This window comes from Rhinopithecus roxellana, chromosome 2 (assembly GCF_007565055.1).
Source record: "Rhinopithecus roxellana isolate Shanxi Qingling chromosome 2, ASM756505v1, whole genome shotgun sequence".
Taxonomy (NCBI): domain Eukaryota; kingdom Metazoa; phylum Chordata; class Mammalia; order Primates; family Cercopithecidae; genus Rhinopithecus; species Rhinopithecus roxellana.
Window position 1 is genome coordinate 115,961,377 of NC_044550.1, and position 14,060 is coordinate 115,975,436.

The 14,060-nt window shown below is 32.7% G+C and overlaps 1 long non-coding RNA gene across 1 annotated transcript in view; it reads right to left on the reverse strand.

The window, feature by feature from the left end:
• The window catches only part of LOC104678728, a 29,782-nt gene extending 25,646 nt beyond the window's left edge, over positions 1-4,136 (reverse strand). Inside the window, exon 1 of the long non-coding RNA XR_750231.1 lies at positions 4,057-4,136. This is a non-coding gene — a long non-coding RNA (uncharacterized LOC104678728). The remainder of the gene's footprint in view (positions 1-4,056) is intronic.
• Positions 4,137-14,060: the final 9,924 nt, after the last annotated feature.

Sequence of the window (14,060 nt, forward strand, 5' to 3'; positions counted from 1 at the left end):
TCATCCAGCAACAGGAACCATTCATGCACTCCTTGTCCAGAATTCCCTGGCCTCTTTAATTCACGTAATGTTTTCCTGTCTTGTCAGGGAAATTGACAAAAACAAATTTTTTAAAAAATTAGTAAGTGATTTGTGGTGATGAGTGAGTATAACACGTGCATACTCTTTTGCCAGGAAGACTTCTTAGGGGAGATGATTTTGATAAGAAATCTGAATAAAGGGAAGAAGAGAGTCATATGAATATCTGCAGGGAAACAGTCTACACAGAAACAGTATTAAATCCAAGGACTCTGAGGCCTGAGCTTGTCTAGTGTAGCAAGGAACATTAAGGAGTCCAGCATGGCTGCGTTGAAATAAACAATTGAAAAGGAAGTAGTAGAAATCAAAGGAATAACAGGAGTAGGATAAGGGAAATTTGTAACAGCAAGTTATACAGTCATATAGGCTATTGTGAATTTGGATTATATTCTGCATGTCAAAGGAAGTTCCTGGAAGATTTTTAAGGAGAGAAGTGGCATTATACAACTTTTCCATAAAGGAATCTCTCAGTTCTAGATGGAGAAAATATAATAGAGGAAGCAAGTGTGTATCAGATCAGTCAGGGGGTTGCAATAGGCCAGGTGAGAGAGATGATGATGACTGGGGCTACTGATAGAAATGGGAAGACAGACGTGGTAGAAATCCCAACATAGTTCGAAAACAGGACAAGATTTATTGCTGGGAGAAGTTTGTGGAAAACCATTCTTCTACTAAGTTTCAGAGCTGAAATTAAAGCTGTTTCCCTCAGACCTGAGACCTATGTTCCTTCCACAATTCAGTGGTTTCCAACCCAGGGTGATCATTATCATCACATAGCAATATTCATGAATCATCAATTTCTAACTCCTGTCTCAATCCTATGGAATCACAGTATGTGGCAAAAGGGGTTGGGAAACTTTTTTTTTCCTAATATGCACCCATGTTTGCCTCCCACCCCATAAACCATGCAGTGATAAGTACGATGAATGTGCGTATAGGTACAGCCTTAGCATTATAGAAAAATTACTGTGTTTGGGGAACGTGCCAAAAATTCCTGTGTCAGAGAATATTTCACAAAAGGAAAGAAAATGGAAGCAAGGCTTTGAAGCACAAATTGTAGTTTCTCAATGAAGAATGGATCTAAAGAAGTATATTTCAGATGGAAATCACAGAAAGAATAACCTTACACTCTGAATGGGGCAATTTTCTCTTTCAGCCTGGAACAAAGGAGAGAAAAATGAACGTGGGAAAATAATACATTTGTTTATAAAGATAAAGATAGATATTAAAGCAAGTTTAAATCTGCTGGTCTCAAATATCTCTGTAAAATAGGATATGAAGTTGTTGACAATGAAGATTATAATGGATATTGGGTAAGATGTTTGAACAGCGAAGTTTTTGAGTCATGGCAGAGCAGAAATGAGAAAGTGACCAAAAAAAAGGAAAGAACCCAGATGCAATTTCTGATAGTGCTTTGTAGTATAAATACATAGGGTAAATGAGATATTCATCTAGCCAGCTGTGTGATTTTCTCTGTTGTACTCAGCAGCCTGGCATATGAACAAGCAGTATTGAGAATTGATCCAAATTTAAGAATTTGTGGGTTTTAGAGGTGAAACATTCTAGGTAAAAACAATTAAATAATTTAATTCTATGTAAAAACAAATAAATTGCTGAAGCAATTTAATTAATTTTGTGAATGCCAACTTCCTTATCTGCACAAATGATCTAAACCTCAATTTATGCCATGAGGATTAAATTAATAAACTAATTGGATTATTGTTGGTAAATGGTAGAAATCTAGAACTGGCAACCATTATTACTATTGTTGATGCTATGAAAGTATGTTAACTGGAATAAAGATAAATTATCAGAGTTCAGAAGACCAAGAATTATGAAGATAGATTTTTGAATGTAGAATCCTTGAAATACCAAAAATAATAGCAGGGAGCATCATTGGTGAATTTGGAAAACTGACATGAACAAAAAAGCTAACCTATATTTGTGTCTTTCCAACCTGTTGGGATCATTTTACAACACGATCCTGCCACCTAAATAATGTTTGCTAGAACTTCTGGCTTTAAATCATTCATAATTTCCTTTGATTTACATTTTGTATGAGTGCAGTGATCTGATGTAAGATGTTCTCAAGGGTGAAGGATCAAACAAGGAGGGTTGTTGAAAACATTTTTGTTTGTTTTGTTTGTTCCCACACAGGCTATTTCCCTGCCCCTACCTCCTCTTCACTCTCTGGTGCATTTTCAGTAGGTCGCCTATCCCCACACTCCACTGAAACTGCTCTTTACAGAAGTCACTAGTGACTATGTAGCCAAATCCAAATGACCAATTGGAGTTCTCACTTTCTTGATCCTTCAGCATTGCCCAAGTCAACCACTACTTCTTGAGACCCTTCTTCTCATTCTCCAGGTTTTCCCCTACATCTCAGGCTTCTCTGTCAAATTCACACATTATAAATGCAGCAAACACTAAATGGTTACCTGGCAAATCATTTCCATCCTTGGACTCCTTAAGTAATTATAAGAAACATGATTTATTCCTATGTATATGGCTATTTCTATCCCTTTCAAGATAGAGAAAATGTGAGTCTTAGTCTTGCTCCTCTTATGTGACCATTTTTAAGTTTTTCAGAGTATATGTGGACCTTTCTTTCCATGCAGTTTCTCCTTGGAGAGAAAGTGATCATCACCCAGAGATCATTAAGCATCATTTGTGGACTGACCTTCTCTAAATGTCTGTGCCCAGACTGTCTGCATCAAACTCTAGAATCACCAATCCAAAGGTGAATCACATGTAGGTTAAACTTGTGTTAGAAACAAACAAGCAAACAAATGAAACACATTTAAGCTTTTATGTCAAACCCACCTTTTCTAACTTGAGTTTATGCTTCTAAGCTTGCTTTAAATCAGTTATATATGATAAATTTATAAATTATAAATTATGTAATTCCATGAAGCCTCCAGACTATAATACCTTTAAAACACAGACATAATCATTTGCTTAAAACCTGTAAATAGCTTCCCATTGGATGTAAGATAAAGTCTAAACTCCCCAGGGACCCAGGGATTTCTCCACTACTTCCTTGATTTCTGGTTTGAATAGTTTCCTGTTGTACTCTTTTGAAAGGAGTGATGCCAGGAGATCTTCTGTTTTACCATTTTGTGGACATCAGTCTTAAACTCTGTATAATATTTGATTACAATAATATTTATACTAAATTTTTATGGATAAAGTTTTACAGTGAAATCTCCAACTCAAAGGGGGAAATTATATCAAATATTATACATGTACAGTTGAAAATTGAACTCATTTTGGAATCTTCAAGCAAAATCACAATATAGTTTTTGATTTATAGAAACTGTAATTATAAAACATCCAGTGAACATAGCTTTTCTTTCAAAATGGCAGAAAAAGGATCCGTTTGATTATAATAATCTATTCTGCCATTGGAATTTATTTTTTAATATAATTATTTTTCCAATATTTAAAATTGGTTTTGTAATTAATGTAACACTTTTGAAATAGGCAACGATACTTCTCTGAAATGTTTGTGTATTATAAACAGCTACGAAATAGATCATTTTGTTTTTGCTGCAGATTTTTGTTTTTGTAACAGATAAGATCTTAATACATTTTTAAAAATTAGTTTATAAAACTGTAAAATAATATACTCAAAATATGTTTGTGACCTTCAAAACTATTTTCCAAGGAGACTTTTAAAATCAGCTTATTGTAAATTAACTTTTCTTAAGTAAAAATATTTTTCCAAAAATAACACATTATTCTTGCCACAGTGGGACATTGTTAAGCTGTCAGTCATTGCCCACTGTATAACTAAAATTACATGTGAAAAATATTCATATTGTAATTTCATGTTTTTTTCTTGAACAAAGAAAATCTGATTGATTGCAATCATTTACACAGCCAGACAAGAAGAATATTTTTAAAAATTCAAATATATCATTTCAGGCTTCTATCTACAAAGCTTTGAGAAGTGAACTAAAATGAGAAATCCCTTACTCTTTCTAGATTGCATAAAGCAGCTGTGAATTCAGATTCAACACTTCATCTTTCATTTTGATGCGGATTCTTTTGATCCCAGAAAGAAATATATTTATAATTTCCAAAAGAACTGTCTCCGAGGTAAGTGGTATCCAAATGTTGTTCTTCAGAGATAAAAAAAAAAAAAAAAAAAAAAAAAAAAAAAAAAAAAAAAAAAACAATGTCAGTGGTATTTGGCGGTAGATTGATGATGCATTGCACAAGAGTATAGAAACATCATTCCTATAACACTTGTAACATTATGGTTTAGGGACTATTTAACCTTTAACACAAATCATTTTTATTTTCTCGCTGGAATTTAAAGCACTTAATTTAGTTATATTGTATTTCTTTTGTTTCCCCTTTTCCCTATACTATGCCCCTTGATAATTTTGTCTTTGGCAAACTGTAAAAAGAAAAGAATAAGGAACATGATAGCAAGACAAAACAAACTAGCAAAAGATGAAGAACCAATTTCCTCAGAAGATACATTTTAATGTAAATGAACTTAAGTCCCTACCAAAAAATATTTTTTAAATTTAGAAATAAATTGACTTTGTTTTTTCTGATGAGTTATGCCAGATAAACCTAGAAGTAAATACTAACAAATAGTATGAAAAATAAACACGTTGGCAGCAGTAAGTTTTATTCTGGCATTTTCCCTATTCAATGTTGCAGAATTATTAGAATTATTTGAAAGCACATCACTGATAGCATGTAAAGAGAAAGCAGAAAACTACGTAATTCTGAAAATAAAGGAGAGTCTAGAAGATCATTTTATTTCATAAATATTCTGTCATCAGTGACAAATTTTGAGTCTTCATGTTCTCTATTTGATGGAGATGTGTACATTCCTACATAGCTCTTCAGATGTGTTTGCACATGGATTAAACTTAACATGACTTTTCTTTCCACCCTGACAAAATAATAATGTAGTTGGTACACAGTGCCAAAGAGAAATGTAAAGAATAAAGTGTTTCGAGTTCTATTGGGACAATAAAAATGATTTGTATTAAAGGTTAAATAGTCCCTGAACTATAATGTTCAAGTTTTATGGGAACGATGTCTCTATATGCTAGTGCAATGCATCATCAATTCACTTCCAAACACCATGACATTGTGTTTTTCTATTTCTGTAAAACAGGACTTGAATAGCATTTGCCTCTAAATAGATCCTTCTAGATATAGGAGCAATGGATATATTATCTAAGAATGAATAAAGGGATCATGACCCTAAATGGCACAATAGGTCATACACTATAAAGGTTAGTGATGCAGTGGTTATCAAGTGGCTGTATTTTCTGTTTCTCCAATTTTTAAAGCAAGGTAATTCTTTCGGCACATGATGGGAATAGTTTGATTTAATATAAATTAAGATTTGAAATCATTAACTTTGCCTTTTTATAAAACATCCTTGAGATGTGGGAGTTTTTCAAAACTTACTAATTAATTGTATTTAGGAGTCAGTTTTATAAAAGGATGCGCAGAACTGGCAATTATCTGTTGAAGTCAGGTTGTAGAGAAAGTCATTCAAGGAAACTCTAAATATATAGTTTAATTAAATGAATGTCATATTCAAATGTGTTCCATACATTGCGAAAGGTTTCAGTGAATATTAAATCATTTCTACATATAAGAAATATTACAATCTCAGACTCTTTAAAATAATTATAAGAAATAGAACTTCATAACCTTTCTATCCACATGGCTGTGTCTTCTTCCAAATAAGTATACATATCCTGACCTAGTAAATGGCAATATTAGTGGAAAGTTGATGTCTTATTTGACTAGGATATTTTCTTGGAAAGGCCCTTGTCTTTTATATACATTTCTCGTAGACTATGGTTTTAGCATAGCATACAGTATCATATCTATATCATTTCGATGGGGCATAAATTATTAAAGATATAGATGTTCAACAGGCTAAGATATATATGATATACCTATATATGTACATATTCAAAATGCACATATATAAACACATTTGAACATCATAATTAATAAGTTTCTGACAGCACCATAAAAGCCCATTTCTGGTGATTTCAAAATACAGGATAGACATCTTATGTTTAGGATGAGTTAGATTTTCTCCAAATTTTTCTCTTGTCATTAGCCTAAGCGATATTGACTCAGACATCTTTAGAGCTAAAGACAAATATTGGGTTAATGGATAAAGCATGTAACATAAGTGATTGAAATTGATTTGTTGTAAAAAATTGTCAACTATCAGAAAGATATATAAACTATTAGTACTGAAATATAAATATATTACAACAAGAATAAGTGTGTTATTGAAGCTATTTAAAAGTTGAAATTGAAAACTCAAAATATGAAAATAGAAATATCTTCCAACATTGTTAATATCTTTGATTTGGAAAAATAAACCTGACATGTTCTACACCAAGATGCCAGGTCTTATACATTGCATTATGGTGTGCTTTCACAGGATGCAGAATTCTATTTTCAATCTCTTAACTAGCAGCATTGCTTACTTTTATTCAGTTTATAACTGGAAAAAATAGTCACAAAGCTACATTTACATTTAAGTTAATTAAAAGTTACATTTAAGTTTTGGAATTGGACTGTGCCAGCGTAAAGTATCTTCTGATTCTGGCTCTTGACTTACCTAGTCATATTATGTGATTTAACAGTGTGAGGTCATTGCCAGAAAGTTTTAATCCTGAGACTTTTCTTAACATTTTATTTCTTAACTCCACAATATTAGACATGTCATTCATGCAATCCTGTTAAGTTCCACAGGATGATTTCTGCCAAGAAGTATTTGCCAGGTAAATCCCTGACAAAGGAGCTTCCCAAAGGCATAATTTCACAAGAAATCAGGTAAGCAAGTCATACTTTCCAGTTACTACTTTTATTCTACATAGCATTCTATAAGGCATTTAGATGATGAAAAGACTATCATTGATTCCATCTTTGCTTGTGAGCTAAGATTAATTTTTTATCTTAGATGAAATAAACTTATTGCATTTTACATTTCAAAGAATCTGTTCAATATCAAGTGACACATCATCCTTCTTCCAGAGAGTTCAGAAGATGATCGTTGATGCTGGTGCACAAATGGCTGACTTAATCATTGACACCAGCATGGTTTCCAACTTAACTTCTTAAGTAAAGTAATTCATGGCAAATGATGAGCTGAATGATAGTAGCTATTCTGTCATTGCTAAACATTTCCAAATAGGATTTAAGAATCGTATTAAGTCCAAAATTAACTGAACATCTTCAAAACATTGCCTTTAGTCATTAATCTTGAAAATTTTATGTCAAACATTCTGGCAATTATACAACATAAGCATGCACACAAATCATTTTATGAATTTGTCTTAGTCATACACCTCATGTTCACAATTATCTTGAGACACCATAATTCCATTGATGATGTATCGTAAATATGTAAGATATCAGCAGAGGAAAAAAACATTAAAATCAGTTACTTTTTTTTTTTTCACTTAATATGAACTTGGTATATTCATCTATGTTTCCAAATTTCTGGGCAACAGTTATTTCAGTTACCCTGGTATTTACCATGTGTTACTTTTCTATATGCGATTTTTCTTCATTTAATAAGAACAGCTCTAAAAATTACCATTTAAAAAAGTATTGATGTATGACAATTCATTATTCATTTGTGATATAATTGCTTTTCAGAGCAGCCGTGCTTGTGCTTATTTGCATTTAAAAATAAACCCTCCTGAAATGTTAGTCTTTTCCTTTGAGTTCATTAAGTTTTTCATGATAGATCCTTTTTCGATTTAGTTCATCTTCATTACTATGGTTCGTTTTGAATTGGTGCTTTAAATTGCAGCCTTTTTACATAGATACACCACGTTTGCATATTAAACAGATAAGAATATTATTAAGTTCTACTAAATAATATGGTCTTTTAATTTTCCATGAACACTTATCCTTCTTGGTTTAACTTTTATAAGCTTGCTGTTATTAGACACACACAGAAAAATATTATCTACTTGAAAAAAATTTCAAGCACAATGACAAAAGAAATTTTTAGTTTCAGAATCAGAGAGGAGGCAAGAGGAAGTCATAGAAACTGACCAACTAGGAAGCAGCCAATGATTGGCTCTAGATGATTCTTACTGTGTGAGAATGTTGCCATCTAATCGTAGCTTTTCCAATTTTCCACATGAACGTGGAAATTCAGTTTTTTGTCCTAAAATCTCATGATTTTGGAGTGTTGGTCCAAAATTGTTTCAATTTTCATAAATAAAAATAATCATGATTATACCTATAGCTGGTTTATTATTATATCCACAACTTTGACCCTTAAGCTTCCCCAACAAATCTCCATCTTTTTATAAAAGATGAAACCAAGATTCAGAAAATTGAGATTTGCCCAAATGTATAAACCATGATAATGAATATAAAACATAAATTATGCTAGGAGATAATAGTGGTATTCATTCTATTTAAAATACATCTAACATTAATAAACTACTTGTGATTGAATTTTGAATCCACCTGCCAGTGAAAATTAAAGCCAAAGAAGTAAACTCTAACGAAATAACACAGATCACCATCTGTCTTAGATTATTTCACATTCAGCCTAAATGTAGGTTTAGGCCAGATGATATCTCGATTTTTGTTATTTCATTGTTAGACATATGAAGACAGACTCCCAATAACATTGTAAACCAAGTGCCTCATAGCAAAGTAAATTTTAAAATGCGCAATTACTCTATGATTTTAGATGGACATTCACACCTAATCTAGGACAAAAATTTTCCCAGACTAAACTCTCCTAACTGGCTCTTTGGACAGAATCAGACACTATTCAACCTACTGCATAGCTTTACCCTCTGGCACTTAAACAGCAAGGCCAAAAGAATCTCATTAAAAATGAAATGAATTTGGTAAACATTCAGTATAGCCGGTGCCAGTGGGAAATAAAGGTCTGTTGATTTTGCCAAACTATTAGAATGATTTGGTGAGCATATGAAAATATTATAAAAGGGCATTTCTTATCTTTCAGAATATTTTCCCCTAGTGGTGTGACTTTTCTAGGCAAAAGTAAATATAATTATGTTTTAACATCGATATATGTTAAACTACACATTCAAAGACAGAAATAAAACCCATTGGACACCTTAAGGTTAATTAGTTTAAAATTTTTATGCTAAATACAAATGAAGCTTATAGTACTTCGTATCATTTGTCCTCAGCATATAATATTAAAACATTCTAGCTAAATAAGATCTTACATTAAGATAATGCTCTTAAATTGCCTTATATCGTTGATATTCAATAAATTCATGCTACTCTATCCTGAAATTGTACATCTTAGAAATACAACAGCAAATTTCAGCATTATTCTTTCTTCCTAAATATACTAAGTTAACATTACCTTATAACTTGTTTGGTGTAAAAGGAGAGCCTGCAGCATAAAGAGCTTGATTTCTTGCAGTGTCTCCAAAATTCATGGAAATGTTTCCAAGCATGAAATTCTCCATAAAACAATATGCACAATGAACATACATGCGTACACTATGAGAAGCGAAGATGAGCAGAGTTAAAGAGTTGATGACAAACTACACAACATGTGGGCCCCAGGCATGAAATTTCTAATAATATTAGATTTTTGTCTTTGAAAAATATCTATCTTACTGTAAACATCTTTCATTACAGATAACTTATAAAGATCTGGGCACTTAGAATATTTATGACAGATGATGACGCTCTGTGAGGAGGAGAATGGCGATCTTTGTAAAGCGTCCGCCCGAGCTCCCATACTCAAACTCCTCTTGTTCCAATGACCATTCTGAGGCTGGCTGACTCCCTGGCTGAATTCAGCAAATGTTTATTGAGTTCCCGTAAGGTACAGGTGCTCTTTTAGTTACTGTGCATAGAGCAATGAACAAAACAGACCAGCTTCCTGTGCATGAGGGCCAACATTCCAGTGGGGAAAGGCAGACAATAAACAGGAGAATGGGTAAATATATTAAAATTGCATAGCAGTAAGTGCTACATCAAAAAGTTAAACTCAGTAGAAGCATTGAGTGGGCTGGCATTGATCTTTGAAAACATACGCTAAAATTTTATTTATATCATGAATCTAATTAAAGTATAAATATTTGCATTTGTGTACTATCTCCACTCTCACTCTTTTAATCTCTATAATTGGCCTTAATTTTACGTAATGATAATGTAGATGAGGGAAAAATACTTTGAAGAAAGCAAGTCTAGAGTATCTCATTTTAGACTCCACGCTTAAGCATGTTCCAGTTTACTTTGTGTGCACAACAGAAAGGGAAAACTGCTGCCCTCGTATAATCTTTCTCTGTGGATTTTCATTCGAATAAAACATGTATTTTCATTTAGTAGACACATTATGGTTGGGGGATGTGCGTCCTCTTATTCTCCTCCAACAAAATAGTGAAGTATCCCATCAGCCGTCCAGTTGGCGTGGGTTCCTAAAAATGCTTTTTCAAAGCGCGGGTTGAGATCTAAGGCTCCGTCTATTAGTCAAGTGGAAAGAATCCTCTAGAGTGAAATTATTCTCGTTCTCACTACGAAACAGACAGAAGAAAGTGATTTTTCAGTTGGATAGTGCAATTGGGCACTTTAGAGAATATTAACACACAAAGTGAGTGCAGGTGCTGAACAATATTTCTTGTGAAAAATATAGCATGTGAAATGGTACACGTGCAATGCTGGTAAACACAATTTCCTTAATAATATATAATACCTTAAATACAAATATCTAGAATGCCTTAAAATCTATAGAATAGATTTACTAGATTTATATTATAACTAATTGAATTCTGAATTTTGTAGGACTATGAGCTAATTCTTTCACTTTTACTTCATGGTTTGGTCCTCAGCTAGGCCCATGTTAATTATTTTATAGCGTTTATTTTTAAATTTTGTATGCCATATTTCAAGGAAGAAGGTACAAATTTATTTTTCATTGGAAAAATTACTAGTTTTTTTTTTTTTAATTAAGGGCACTTAGAATTTTTAACCAATATATTTCTAACAATGTATGCAAAAGTGAAAAAGAAAAATGATATGAGCAAAAAACATGTGAATTCCTATGTTGAGACAATCTCTAGCCAGAATTTATAAAGATTTAGAAGATCCAAGGATAGCAGAATGCAGTCCATAGATCTAGAGAGTAAATCCGTGTGTGTGAGTGGCGGGTGGTGGTGTGGTGGGGGGTGTGCACGTAAGCCAGGGCAATTGGTGAATAACTCCTCATGAAGGCAAATATATATATATATAATAATATATATATATATATATCAAGGTTGTTTTTATTATTATGAAATTACATAACTGTAATAAGCAGGGATATAAAAGATTAATCAGCCAAACCAATTCATGCTCATTGTTTTCGATAAATTCTCAGGTAAGAACAGAAGGAACATGTGTATAACACTTTTATCTTGAAGATTTACAGCACTTCTAATTGAAAAACAATACGTATTTACCAGAAAATTATCAGGTGGAAAAGAAGACAAGAGAAATAGGTAAGGAAGACTGAATATATTTATAACACTTGAAAACAAACATATACATTTTTGTGAATTAATTTTAATACATCGCAATTCTCACATTAGTGACTCATCACCATTTTATCTTTGCTCCCCCATCAATGTAAACTGGAAGAAAATTGATAATATTTTTATTCAGTATTCATTGATGCTACATACAGTTTCATTACTAGTCGTTGAGAAGACTACGGCATCAAAGTTGCAACTGAATATGACCTGACAGTAGAGCTAAAATTCAATTGCTTAAAAACCAGTTAGATAAAAGTTGTGTTAGGGAAAGGCTGTATTTAGGGAAAAGATATTAGGAAAGGCAAGACAGATGATGGGAGCAGAAATAATCACCTGAACATTGCTCAAGATTTGTTTGAGGATCATTGATTTTTGTTTGTTTGTTTGTTTAAGGAACTGAAGACTCTAGTAATTACATCAGAAGACAGACCTACAAAGAGTGAACATTTCTGGTCATCACAGTCTATAACAAATTAAAGGACTAATTTTATGCTGACCCTAAGGAAACCAATATATCAATTAGATAAAGTGGTTTCCTGGAGCAAATCTTCTCAATATACTTTTTTATTTCATCAAGCTTGCAGGGCCCTATGTTTACATCTAGCTAACCATGAGTCCTAGAAAGAGCAATTACAAATTCTATGGCGGGCTCTTTCTGAATGTACTCATTGACTCCTTCTCTGTCTGAAGGCAAAATGATTATTGATTGATTGATTATTTTATTCATCCATATTGCTAATAAAATTAAGCAGTGATTAATCTGCTTAGTCAAGTAGTTATCGTGCTAAGTAATAAAAATACCAATGTGAATGAAAAAACTCCAGATATTACCTCCTAATAGGAAAGATAGGCAAATATTGATAGCATATTATTAGAATGAAAAGGGTTAGACTTGTAATATAAATATACAAAGCGTGATGGGAACACCAGTTTGAATGCCTGATCCTATTATTTTTTTATTTTTGATAGCGTGTAATGCCTCAGGAACATGGATTCAGATCTATTTGTTTCTTCAAATCCATTTGATTTTCTACCTATAAGGCCCAGACTTTAAGGGGAGTATTAGTACAACCATCTGAAAAGGGGGGAAAGGAATGCAATGTTAAAAAGTAAAGGAAGATAAAAGAAGGGAAGGGAAAGAAAGGCAAGTAGTAGTGAAGGGAAGGGAGAGGGAAGGAAAGGAGGAGGGATGAAGAGAGAAAGGGAGAGAGAAAAGAAGGAAATAAATATAGACACAACAGGTCATTTAGGCAAAGGATTATCAATGCTCTTCTTAAAATAATGATTACATGCTTGATGTCTACCAGGAATAAACATCATCTTATTACCAAAGCCCTTTTGGTAGACTTTTGGAAAAGGTAAACCCTTATAATTTGCTTTCTTCTAGAAATTATGAGAGCAAGTAAAACAAAAAGAAATTTTCGAAAGTAAAAATAATCTTATAAATTGATTAATCATGTGGAAGGCAAAATAGAACCATTGTTTACTTGATTCATTTACTCATTTATATTGCTAATAAAAATCAAGCAATCATTAATCTCCTTGGTCAACAATCTGGAAAGGTGAGGGCATTCAATGTGCAAATGTTTATTAATGTGTCAGGGAAAAACAAGGTGACCCAGGTATAACTATCAGATATTATATGTAGACAAGTACCCAATTTCAGTTTTGGAGTATCCATAAAGCTGTACCTCTCTATCCAGACAGGCATAATGAAGTGCAGAGTTAAACAGTTATCCAGTAAATTTGATGGACTAAAAAAAGCAATAGAAAAAAATTCTACACTTTTCTAGAGTTTTGGAGTATCGATAAAGATGTACTTCTTTGTACCCAGATAGGCATAATGAAGTACAGAGTTAAACAGTTATTCAGTAAATTTGGTGAATTAAAAAAAGAGCAATCTGCAAAATTCTACATTTCATTTTTAATGAATTTTATTCGTAAATGTCCAACAGTCTTTGTCGGAGAGACTCAATAGTATCTCTACGTCTGTATCTTAGATTATACTAAGGTGGTCTTTAGAAGTTACCACCTTGTAGACAGGGAGAAAAGTAGTACTTAGAATGCGTTCAGATCTCAAACTCTGATTATTTTCACTTTGCCCTCCATGTAGAAATGCTTTGAGTAAACATTTGCCCTTCTGAGTTACCAAGTTAATTATCATTTTAATATCAAAGGTTTCTAAGCATCACATATTATAAAGTGGAGTACATCAGGTAGCTATTCAACTTTATAGCCTCTAATCCAACTGCAACTTTTAGCTATACATTTCCACTATCTTTATAGCCTCCCTAAACTTAATTTATAGTCTTTTCAAGGTTTCTTCAGCAGCTTCAGAGAGTTTTGACATCTAATCTGTTTTCCTTTTGAGAACATGACTCTGCAGTCTGGGGGGATGGACATATTAGAGGTATTCAGGTCAACTGGTAGTTACCCTTGCCTTAA